This window comes from Pongo abelii, chromosome 10 (assembly GCF_028885655.2).
Source record: "Pongo abelii isolate AG06213 chromosome 10, NHGRI_mPonAbe1-v2.0_pri, whole genome shotgun sequence".
Lineage (NCBI taxonomy): Eukaryota > Metazoa > Chordata > Mammalia > Primates > Hominidae > Pongo > Pongo abelii.
Genome location: NC_071995.2, coordinates 101809129 through 101820493, shown reverse-complemented (window position 1 = coordinate 101820493; position 11365 = coordinate 101809129). Strand labels below are relative to the sequence as shown.

Below are 11365 nucleotides of genomic sequence, written 5' to 3'. Positions count from 1 at the left end.
GAAAAATCTCAAATCAATAATCTTAGTTCCTGTTTCAAGAAACTGGTAAATAAAGGGAAAATCAAACCCAAAGAATGAAAGGAAATAATAAAGATAAGAGCAGAAACCAATGAAATAAAAAAATAAAACAATAGAAACAATTAATGAAACCAAAAGCTGGTTATTCAAAAAAATGATACATTGATAAATATCTGGCAAGACTGACAAAATAAAAATAAAGATAAAATTCACCAGTCTCAGCAATAAAATAGAAAATCTCACTATAGGCTCTACATCTATTAAAAAGAGAGCAAGGGCTGGGCGTGGTGGTTCACGCCTGTAATCCCAGCACTTTAGGAGGCCAAGGCAGGTGGATCAAGACATCAAGAGATCGAGACCACCCTGGCCAACCAACATGGTGAAACCCCGCCTGTACTAAAAATACAAAAATTAGCTGGGTGTGGTGGCACGTGCCTGTAGTTCCAGCTACTCAGGAGGCTGAGGCAGGAGAATCTCTTGAACCTGGGTGGCAGAGGTTGCAGTGAGCCGAGAAGGGGCCACTGTACTCCAGCCTGGTGACAGAGAAGAGATTCCGTCTTAAAATGAAATGAAATGAAATAGAGCAAGAGAATGCAATTAAACCAACTTTATACAATTTCTTTCACAAAATACAAGAGGAGTACAGTGATTATTATAAAAGGGCACCCTTGTAGTGATGGAATTGTTTCCTGACTGTGATGGTAAACACTTGAAACTACATACATTATAAAATTAAATAGAACTAAATGCACAGACAAATAAATACAAGTAGAATGAAAAATTTGAATAAGATCAGTGGATTGTATTAATATCTATGTCCTGGTTGTGATATCACATTGTTTTACAAAATGTTGCTATTGGGAGATATCAGCAGTAAGAAACAACAGTTTTTGCTTTACATATTTTGAGGTTCTGTTGGATAAAAGCTCTAGAGTGTTTTTCTGTATTATTTCTGAGAACTTCATTTAAACCTACAATTATCTCAATAAAAATTTATATGAAAAATAGAACTATAAGAGGAGGGAGTTGAGGGTAGGGTATTAGTAAAACCCCTAGTGGTTAGTGTGCCATGAACTAAACCTTTATTAGTAACTGTTTCTGACCCAACTCTTGCCTTAGGGTACCCGCTACTGAATGCAATGCCATCACATGGGTGGAACTGGATAAACACTGTTCTCTTGAACTTACCATTCCTGCTCTGCTCCTCCTCTTTGCCATTTTCTTCAGAATTTACCTATTTCATATCTGTTTCTTTGCAGCTTTGCCCTGAGCTAGGATGGGTCAATCAGATAACTAATCCCTTCTCAGCTGGTAACTTCCAGATAACATAATGCCTTAACCTCACTTACAAGTCCCTTAAAAGACCGATAAATGCCATGGCTCTGGTATATATTTTATTTAAGAACATAAAATGGAAGTAAGAACGAGGCTAATAAAAACACACATCGTATTGAGTCCCTTCTACTTGCTATTGGGAATGAGCAAGTCTGGTTTTTGCTTTTTTAGCAGCTGAAATTAACAGGGGGGAATAAAGACCAGCCATGTAATTGTCAGTGTCCATGAGTTAAAACAAAATAAAAACATGAGAAAAACCCTACGATTACTAATCACCTAACAGAAACAACCACCAGAAGAGTGGTCATTCTAATTACTAGGCAATGTAATGACCACATTCAACATCATTCTTACAAGTGACATGGTGGCAAAATGAGGAGTCTTTCATCCTAGGGAAATACAATATAAGCTTATGGCTTTTCCCAAAGTCAGCCTAGCATTTTATTAAATGTGTCTTAGCTTTTTTCCCTACCTGTGAGTCAGGGTAGGGGTAGAGGTATAGATTATAGATGAGTGGATATCTTTCAGGCAATCTCCATAAATGCTATTTCTCTGGTGAGTTTTTGATGGATATGGTGTAACTCTAGAGGTCAGGCAGTACCTGCTACAGAGTAGAATTTGTTGAGTGAATGAAGAAGATCATTCTGGTACTTTCACAGTTTATGTAAAACTAACCTCATTAGGGCTCCCATGAGAACTGATGTCTGCCAGTGGATTCAGATTAACTTCCCCTTTTCAGCTTACACAGGCTACTGGTGTTTCAAGCTGAAACAAATGTAGCCGTGTTGCCAAAGCTACCTCCACCTCTGTCTTTCTTCTTTCTGTAGAGGGACATCTATTTTGTTGTTGTTGAGTGGCCCATTTCAAAGTTTGGAAAGTGAGACCTAAGCTCTTAAGTTCCATTTATGGTATGCTTATGATTTTACAATGCTTCTTCTCTTGAAAATTTCTCATCTACCATTGGAATATTGCTTCCTAATTCAATCCCAGATCCTTGAATTTTTTTATTTTTTTATTTTTATTTTTACGTATTTATTTATTTTTTTAGATGGAGTCTTGCTCTGTCACCAGGCTGGAGTGCAGTAGCACATTCTTGGCTGACTGCCACCTCTGCCTCCTGGGTTCAAATGATTCTCCTGCCTCAGCCTCCCTAGTAGCTGGGACTACAGGCGTGTGCCACCATGCCCAGGTAATTTTTGTATTTTTAGTAGAGACGGGGTTTCACCATGTTGGCCAGGATGGTCTCAATCTCTCGACCTTGTGATCTGCCGGCCTCAGCTTCCCAAAGTGCCGGGATTACAGGCGTGACCCACCGCACCCAAGTCAGATCCTTAAATTTTTAAATTAGTTAGGTCAAGACTATACTTTCAGGGATCATTTCTATAGTTCGTTACTAGAGAAGTTTCTCTGAACGTGTAGAGCACCACCAAAGCCTGGCAGAGACACAACAAAAAAAGAGAATTTTAGACCAATATCCTTGATGAACATTGATGCAAAAATCCTCAATAAAATACTGGCAAACAGAATCCAGCAGCACATCAAAAAGCTTATCCACCATGATCAAGTGGGCTTCATCCCTGGGATGCAAGGCTGGTTCAATATACGCAAATCAATAAATGTAATCCAGCATATAAACAGAACCAAAGTCAAAAACCACATGATTATCTCAATAGATGCAGAAAAGGCCTTTGACAAAATTCAACAACCCTTCATGCTAAAAACTCTCAATAAATTAGGTATTGATGGGACGTATCTCAAAATAATAAGAGCTATTTATGACAAACCCACAGCCAATATCATACTGAATGGGCAAAAACTGGAAGCATTCCCTTTGAAAACTGGCACAAGACAGGGATGCCCTCTCTCACCACTTCTATTCAATATAGTGTTGGAAGTTCTGGCCAGGGCAATTAGGCAAGAGAAGGAAATCAAGGGTATTCAATTAGGAAAAGAGGAAGTCAAATTGTCCCTGTTTGCAGATGACATGATAGTATATCTAGAAAACCCCATTGTCTCAGCCCAAAATCTCCTTAAGCTGATAAGCAACTTCAGCAAAGTCTCAGGATACAAAATCAATGTACAAAAATCACAAGCATTCTTATACATCAATAACAGACAAACAGAGAGCCAAATCATGAGTGAACTCCCATTCACAATTGCTTCAAAGAGAATAAAATACCTAGGAATCCAACTTACAAGGGATGTGAAGGACCTCTTCAAGGAGAACTACAAACCACTGCTCAAGGAAATAAAAGAGGATACAAACAAATGGAAGAACATTCCATGCTCATGGGTAGGAAGAATCAATATCATGAAAATGGCCATCCTTCCCAAGGTAATTTACAGATTCAATGCCATCCCCATCAAGTTACCAATGACTTTCTTCACAGAATTGGAAAAAACTACTTTAAAGTTCATATGGAACCAAAAAAGAGCCCGCATCGCCAAGTCAATCCTAAGCCAAAAGAACAAAGCTGGAGGCATCACGCTACCTGACTTCAAACTATACTACAAGGCTACAGTAACCAAAACAGCATGGTACTGGTACCAAAACAGAGATATAGATCAATGGAACAGAACAGAGCCCTCAGAAATAACGCCACATATCTACAACTATCTGATCTTTGACAAACCTGAGAAAAACAAGCAATGGGGAAAGGATTCCCTATTTAATAAATGGTGCTGGGAAAACTGGCTAGCCATATGTAGAAAGCTGAAACTGGATCCCTTCCTTACACCTTTTACAAAAATTAATTCAAGATGGATTAAAGACTTAAACGTTAGACCTAAAACCATAAAAACCCTAGAAGAAAACCTAGGCAATACCATTCAGGACATAGGCATGGGCAAGGACTTCATGTCTAAAACTCCAAAAGCAATGGCAACAAAAGCCAAAATTGACAAATGGGATCTAATTAAACTAAAGAGCTTCTGCACAGCAAAGGAAACTACCATCAGAGTGAACAGGCAACCTACAAAATGGGAGAAAATTTTCGCAACCTACTCATCTGACAAAGGGCTAGTATCCAGAATCTACAATGAACTCCAACAAATTTACAAGAAAAAAACAAACAACCCCATCAAAAAGTGGGCAAAGGACATGAACAGACACTTCTCAAAAGAAGACATTTATGCAGCCAAAAAACACATGAAAAAATGCTCACCATCACTGGCCATCAGAGAAATGCAAATCAAAACCACAATGAGATACCATCTCACACCAGTTAGAATGGCAATCATTAAAAAGTCAGGAAACAACAGGTGCTGGAGAGGATGTGGAGAAATAGGAACACTTTTACACTGTTGGTGGGACTGTAAACTAGTTCAACCCTTGTGGAAGTCAGTGTGGCGATTCCTCAGGGATCTAGAACTAGAAATTCCATTTGACCCAAAGGACTATAAATCATGCTGCTATAAAGACACATGCACACGTATGTTTATTGCGGCATTATTCACAATAGCAAAGACTTGGAAGCAACCCAAATGTCCAACAATGATAGACTGGATTAAGAAAATGTGGCACATATACACCATGGAATACTATGCAGCCATAAAAAATGATGAGTTCACGTCCTTTGTAGGGACATGGATGAAATTGGAAATCATCATTCTCAGTAAACTATCGCAAGAACAAAAAACCAAACACTGCATATTCTCACTCATAGGTGGGAATTGAACAATGAGAACACATGGACACAGGAAGGGGAACATCACACTTCGGGGACTGTTGTGGGGTGGGGGGAGGGGGGAGGGATAGCATTGGGAGATATACCTAATGCTAGATGACGAGTTGGTGGGTGCAGCGCACCAGCATGGCACATGTATACATATGTAACTTACCTGCACGTTGTGCACATGTACCATAGAGCCTAAAGTATAATAATAATAATAATAATAATAATAAAATAAATAAATAAATAAATAAATAAATTAGTTAGGTCAAAGTATAAAAAGCAAATTAGTGGGCTGGGCACGGTGGCTTATGCCTGTAATGCCAGCACTTTGGGAGGCTGAGGTAGGCGGATCACCTGAGGTCAGGAGTTTGAGACCAGCCTGACCAACATGCAGAAACACCATCTTTACTAAGAATACAAAATTAGCTGGGTGTGGTGGCACATGCCTGTAATCCCAGCTACTTGGGAGGCTGAGGCAGGAGAATCGCTTGAACCCAGGAGGTGCAGGTTGCGGTGAGCCGAGATCACACCATTGCACTCCAGCCTGGGCAACAAGAACAAAACTCCATCTCAAAAACAAAAAAAAAAAAAAGGAAATTATTTTAAATGCAGATTCCTGGGCTCTACTCATATGGAATTCTCAATCAATATCACAGAAGGTGTGAGTCCTGGAATCTGCATTTCAATAAACAGCAACCTGGAAGATCCTGACCCAAGAGAACTGTGCTAAGCTATCCAGGGGCTTTTTCTCCAGTGCAAATATTGCTCCAAACTCCATGTTAGCCAATGAAGTCAACTCTCTTTGAGTTTGTAACAGCCAACAATAAAACCACAGATTTAAATCATTGTTTCTCAATCTTTAGTTCGTTATTGCCATCCCAAGGATCATTTTCAGGCATGTTTTTTCCTACTTGCCACCTAATTTTCTCCCCTCCTCACCATGAAATTGTAATAGCATTATAGATAGATAGGTATGTGTTTGTGACCCTTTGAAGGGCCACAAACCATTGTAATATGTAAGAGCTTTTTGCTGACTCCTCCCACCAAAAGTAAATTTTCACCTTTTTTTTTTTTTTTTGAGGGAAATGTTGGCTCCATTGGGAAGGCATGGTTTAAATCATTGATTTTTGGAAGCTCACTCTACCTGTGTCTGACTGCCTCCTAAACTCTGTCCCACTGTCCCAGGAGGCACCAGAATTTGTCATGCTCCCTATTTACTTCTCCTCTCCTCCTTCACCTTCAGATCATTCTTCCTGGAGGCCCTCTCTTGGTCAACAGCACTGTCACCATCCTGTTGTCTAAACTAGAAATCTGGGAATTATAGCTTCTCCCTTTTCCTGATCCTGCTAATTTTGCCTGACATATATTTTACAAATCTGAATTTCTTCCTCAACTGCACCACCAAATCCATCATTCTGAATTTTATTCTTTCCTTCTTGAAAGGTTGTAATAGTCTGCTAACCGTTCTCCCACGGCCTGTTTTCAAATCCATTTACATGAAGATATAACTAAATTTAGATCTGATCCCCTCGTATTTCTGATTTGGCCTTTCAGTGGTTCCCTGTTGCCCTTGAGACAAAGTACAGATGCTTTAAAATGGTGGCTGGACTCTCCACGATGCAATAATCCACTATTCTTTTTCTCCATCTCATCCCCTCTTTTTCTGTTCTCACATTTTATGCTCCAGGTCTACTGAACTGCTAATTCCACCATTTTGTGCTTCTTTGCCTTTTCTTACATGGCTTCTTCTTCCAGAAATTTCTTTCTCACTCGGTTAATTGGTTTATTCCTCCATATTCTTCAAATCTCAGCCCATTCTTCACTGCCTTGAAAGGTCATTCCTGAAAGTCCCAGGTTATGCTAAAAGTCTCCTTCCCAATAGCCCCAAACCACTCTGGGTTTCTTTTCATGACATTACTTTAAATCATGTCTGTCTCCCACAAAATCTCAAACTTCTTGATAGCAACAATCACCTCTTTTTATCTTTCTATCTCCAGAAGCTAGCAGAGTGCTTGGCACATGACAGATGTTCAATAAAAATGTTCACTGAACTAAACTGAAACACCCTTCTCAAGTTTGGGGTATGAATTAGTATTAAAATAGGCCCGAAAAAGCAGGTGCCTAGAAAGAAAATAGAAAGAAAGCACAGGCCTTGATTATCCACCCATGGGGTAATTACTTCTAAATAATTCAGATTGAAGCAGAGTTGTTCCTGAAAGATGCCAAAACAACTGGTCAGTTCATTGGAAAAGTCAGCCAGTTGGCATCATGGAGATCAAAACACTCGGCGAGTCATTTCATGGGACTTGTGACTTTCCAGCAGGTGTCTATGCAGCCTGTGATGGAAGAAGTTACTGACCAATCTTTGTTTATTTCTACTTTCTCTTCCTCCTACCCTCTCACATCCCCCACAATTTATGCTGGTTTTTAAACACCTACTTGAAAATACAAACATTGAAAAACATCCATATATGAGCAGGCTTCTCAAAATGCCTAGAGAACAAATATTGTCCACATGGAAAATCCCACGTATGAAAAGGCAAGTTTAACCACGTTGCTCTAAAGCACTAGCCCCTTTCAGGTTTCGGACACGTGGCCTCTCTGGCTGAATGGACAGAAAGTCTGAATGTGGAAGAGCAGCTCAAAACAACAACCTCCCAAACAAGACAGCCATTCTCGCTCCTCTCAGACCACTGCTCCGAGAGGCTTGCTCTCCGACGGGTCCTACATGCTAAATAACTCCTATTCTTAGTTCACGTTGACTTGGTGGCTCGAGCCAGGTGAAAAGACAATTGACCCAAACAGCCAAACCGAACTCGAAACTTCACTAACGAGGCAGCTTATTTTCTAATCCCAGTCAGCATTGTAGGGCACCGAGTGAGTGCCACTTTCTAAAAATGTGTCTTTTATGCAAAAGAAAAAAAATTATTAAAAGAAGTTGGGGGTGGGTAGAAAAGGAGTCCTTTAATGGACTGTTTTATACTTTTGTTGTGTGGTGTGCTTTCTTGCAGGCGACTTCTTGGCAGATACTGCATCTTCAGCCAGGAGAAGTTGGCTTAGTACAAAAGGGCTTTTGAAGCGGTGAGTGTAAATTCAGGCTCCTTTTCTTTCTTCCTTCCTTCCTTTCTTCGCTCTCGCTCTTCTCCTGTGTCTGGAGACCACTAAGAAATAATAAGCACCATTGCTTGCAGTACACGTTTCATGAATTACCCAAACATCAAATGTAACTTTAGAAAGGAAACACGCTTTATTCTTTTCTGCAAAAGTTTCCCTATCCATTCTTTATTTACATGTTGTTGTGAGGCTAAGTGATGCACTGCTGTTAGCACACACACACACACACACACACACACACACGGCCATTAAACAAATTAAAAGGGATGAGGATGACTAATACAGTACTCTTGGAATCTCCAATTTGATTAGTCTGAGTTTAATACACAAAAGCAGCGTCGGAGAAGGAGGGGAGGCAAACTGCTATTTAATAACCTGTACAATTAAATTATGTGATGAATTTAACTATTCTGTACTTCTTAAAGGAGTCTTATTATCTGATTGCTTGTAAAAGAAAGTCAGTTTTTCAGCAGAGTTTCTGGCCATGCCCCTGGAAGGCCCATGGTGGCAGTTCTATGCTTTAACAATGATTTCTTTCCCCCATATAGAACTGCTTTTCTGTTTCTCAAGCTTTGTCTCAAAAAATTATTCAAGCAGTTTTTGTTCCTTGGGGTCCCTTACATTTCTTTAGCTCTTTGGAAACCTGGAGTCAGAAAGGGTAGTGCAGTGGCTAGGGAATGGTTCTCTCTTTGGTAGCTCTAGGAAGATACTTAGGGGTAACTTTTGGTCAAAGGCCTTTACATAGTTTAGATTGTGGAGAGCATTTTGTTCTTACTTTATGGAGGCTCATCTTGCCTTAAAAATTTAGTCACATCACTGAACATCCAAGGGCCATTGTGTCAGAAGCTGAGATGGTGTGGCTTGATTTTCTAGGGATCAGGCCATCTTGTTTGTTTTCCTCTTGGGAGTCATCATTCTATTACAAAGCAGGGTGTGGATATCCTTCCAATAGAATTTTTTTTTTCCATTTGCCTTTACTTAACAGTTATACTTCAGGCAAGTGTTATCCTAACAGAAGAATACTCTGCAGTTCAGGATACAGTCTCATAAACTGTTGAATAATGAACTAAAATGGAGCAAGGGTCACAGAAAGTAAGAGGAGAATTTTTTTTTTTTTATGGCTGGCTTCAAACATAGCTTCTATTAGACCTCAGTTCCTTTTAGAAAATCAGGTCTACCTGTTTTCACTAAAGTGTAAATTATGAATAATAACTACTCATGGGGACATAATTTTCAACTACAAATGGTTGCGGTGTCTTATTGGCACCTAAGTTCGGACAGAGTCCCATATGATTTTCCTATGTGGTTGCCAGATTGGACTTTGTTTTGAGGTAGTACAGCATGAAGATGAAGAGCACAGATCCTAGAGCCAGACAGTCTACCTTCAAATCCTGGTCCTGCCATGACTATCTTCAGGACCTCACCCATGAGGTGAACCTCTTTGTGCCTCAGTTTCCTTATTGCAAAATGGGGATAATAGTGATACCACAAGTGGTTGTTATGAGAGTTAAATGACACATATAATATCACAGAATGGGACCAGAAAATTAGAAATTGGGCCAGAAAATTGGGACTCCATTCATTATTGAACATTTACCAGTGTGCCAGGAACTCTGATAAACCCTTACGCGCATTATTATCTCATTTATACAAGAAACCTAAAATGTAGTTGCTGTTTTCTGTGTTTTAAATATGAGAAGTTGAGGCATAGAGAGACTCAGCTGCCTGCCCCAAGGTCACAGGGATAGAAAGTGGTAACTCACAGAATTAGGACTACAAATGTGGGAAGTCTGACTCTAAAACACATGTACTCAGACATTTTTATATGATGTATGTTTGAGAATATTTTCCTGGTCCCCAAGAGTGTCTAATCCAATCAGGGACAGAATAGCAAAACGATTAGCCAGTAAGCAATTCCAAGGAGTAGTATTGAACTGGGAGGAGGTGGGATATGGCATGGCGGGAAGAAGCAGAATAAGAGAAGTGCCACATGGTTGATGAAGCCTGCAGGACAACAGGCCTCTGGCATATGGAGCAGCGGCAAGCAATTTCAGTGGTCTTGATGGAGGATCAGTGTCCAGTGTCCAGCATCCAGTGTGCTGATCTAAGGAGGTCAAAGCTTAATCATGGGGAAATGTGCCAGCTGTAGTTATCCTGGCTGCTTTGTCCTCCCTTTCATCTCAGTATGTACTTATTAATTGGCTGATTTAATCATCCACTTGGTTTGGGTCATGGTGCCCGGTCACCTTGCCAGAGATCAGCATTAAGAAAATATTCCAGGGCAGAGTCAGCTGATAAATGCTGCCTCTCTCTCATTGTCATATACCCAAATACAACCTGAAGGGTTGTGCAATGCTTTGTTAGATTTCTCACTATTTTCGTAATCCATCTGGAGAGATTGAAAGTGGAGTGTAACAGAAAATTATTCCATCTTTTTCCCTTTGGATTCTAAAACTTGGTGGATCCCTGAACTTCACTCCACTCTTTTTGGCAGTCGAGTCCACATAAGCTCCTTGGGCTTTATTTTCACTGTGGTGAAGATGAGCGCCCAATTTTTAGAGCATATGCATTTTAAAACTTCTAGCTCGCCAGCTCTTGGCTAGGATGAGCTTTGCAACATTTTCTTGTTCAACTGTCCTTTCATTGTGGTTTATTAGATACAATGTTGAATAGTAGGTTTGTCCGTGAATGGATTTTGTTTTTACTTTGTATTTATAATTTGGGATCAGAGTGACTTTGCATCTCGTCCCACCACTATTAAAAAAACAAAAGGGACATTTTAGAGATTATATATAGAATACGGTCTGGTCTGCCATTTTATTTTTGAATGAAACTGGTTATAGATTCTCATGCCATAGGACATATTTCTCTTTATTCCATTATAAGATTAAAATGTGCCTTTGATTACCTATTAGGGTAATTACCTATTAGGAGAAAATATCCTATAGCATATAATAACCTTGCATTTTGAGCAAATAGAAATTATAATGCATCTAAATTGGTTGGATATCAGTAATTATTATTTTTATTTGTGCTACTGATTTGTCAAATGGTAATCAGAATAATTTCATACATTAGCATATGTGTGGCAAATCATAATGCAATTTACTTTTCGCTGGATACATGAAGTAACTATCAGTAAAAACCATATGTACATTATATTGGTTCATTTGGAGTAAAATTCAAAGTTCTGGGAACTTTGACATCACTTGGTGAGATTTGAT

General features: G+C 39.5%; 1 pseudogene; it reads left to right on the top strand.

Annotated features, from left to right (window-relative positions):
* Positions 1 to 2708: 2708 nt before the first annotated feature.
* LOC129049431 (small nucleolar RNA U3) lies at positions 2709 to 2791 on the top strand (annotated as a pseudogene).
* The last annotated feature ends 8574 nt before the right edge of the window (positions 2792 to 11365 follow it).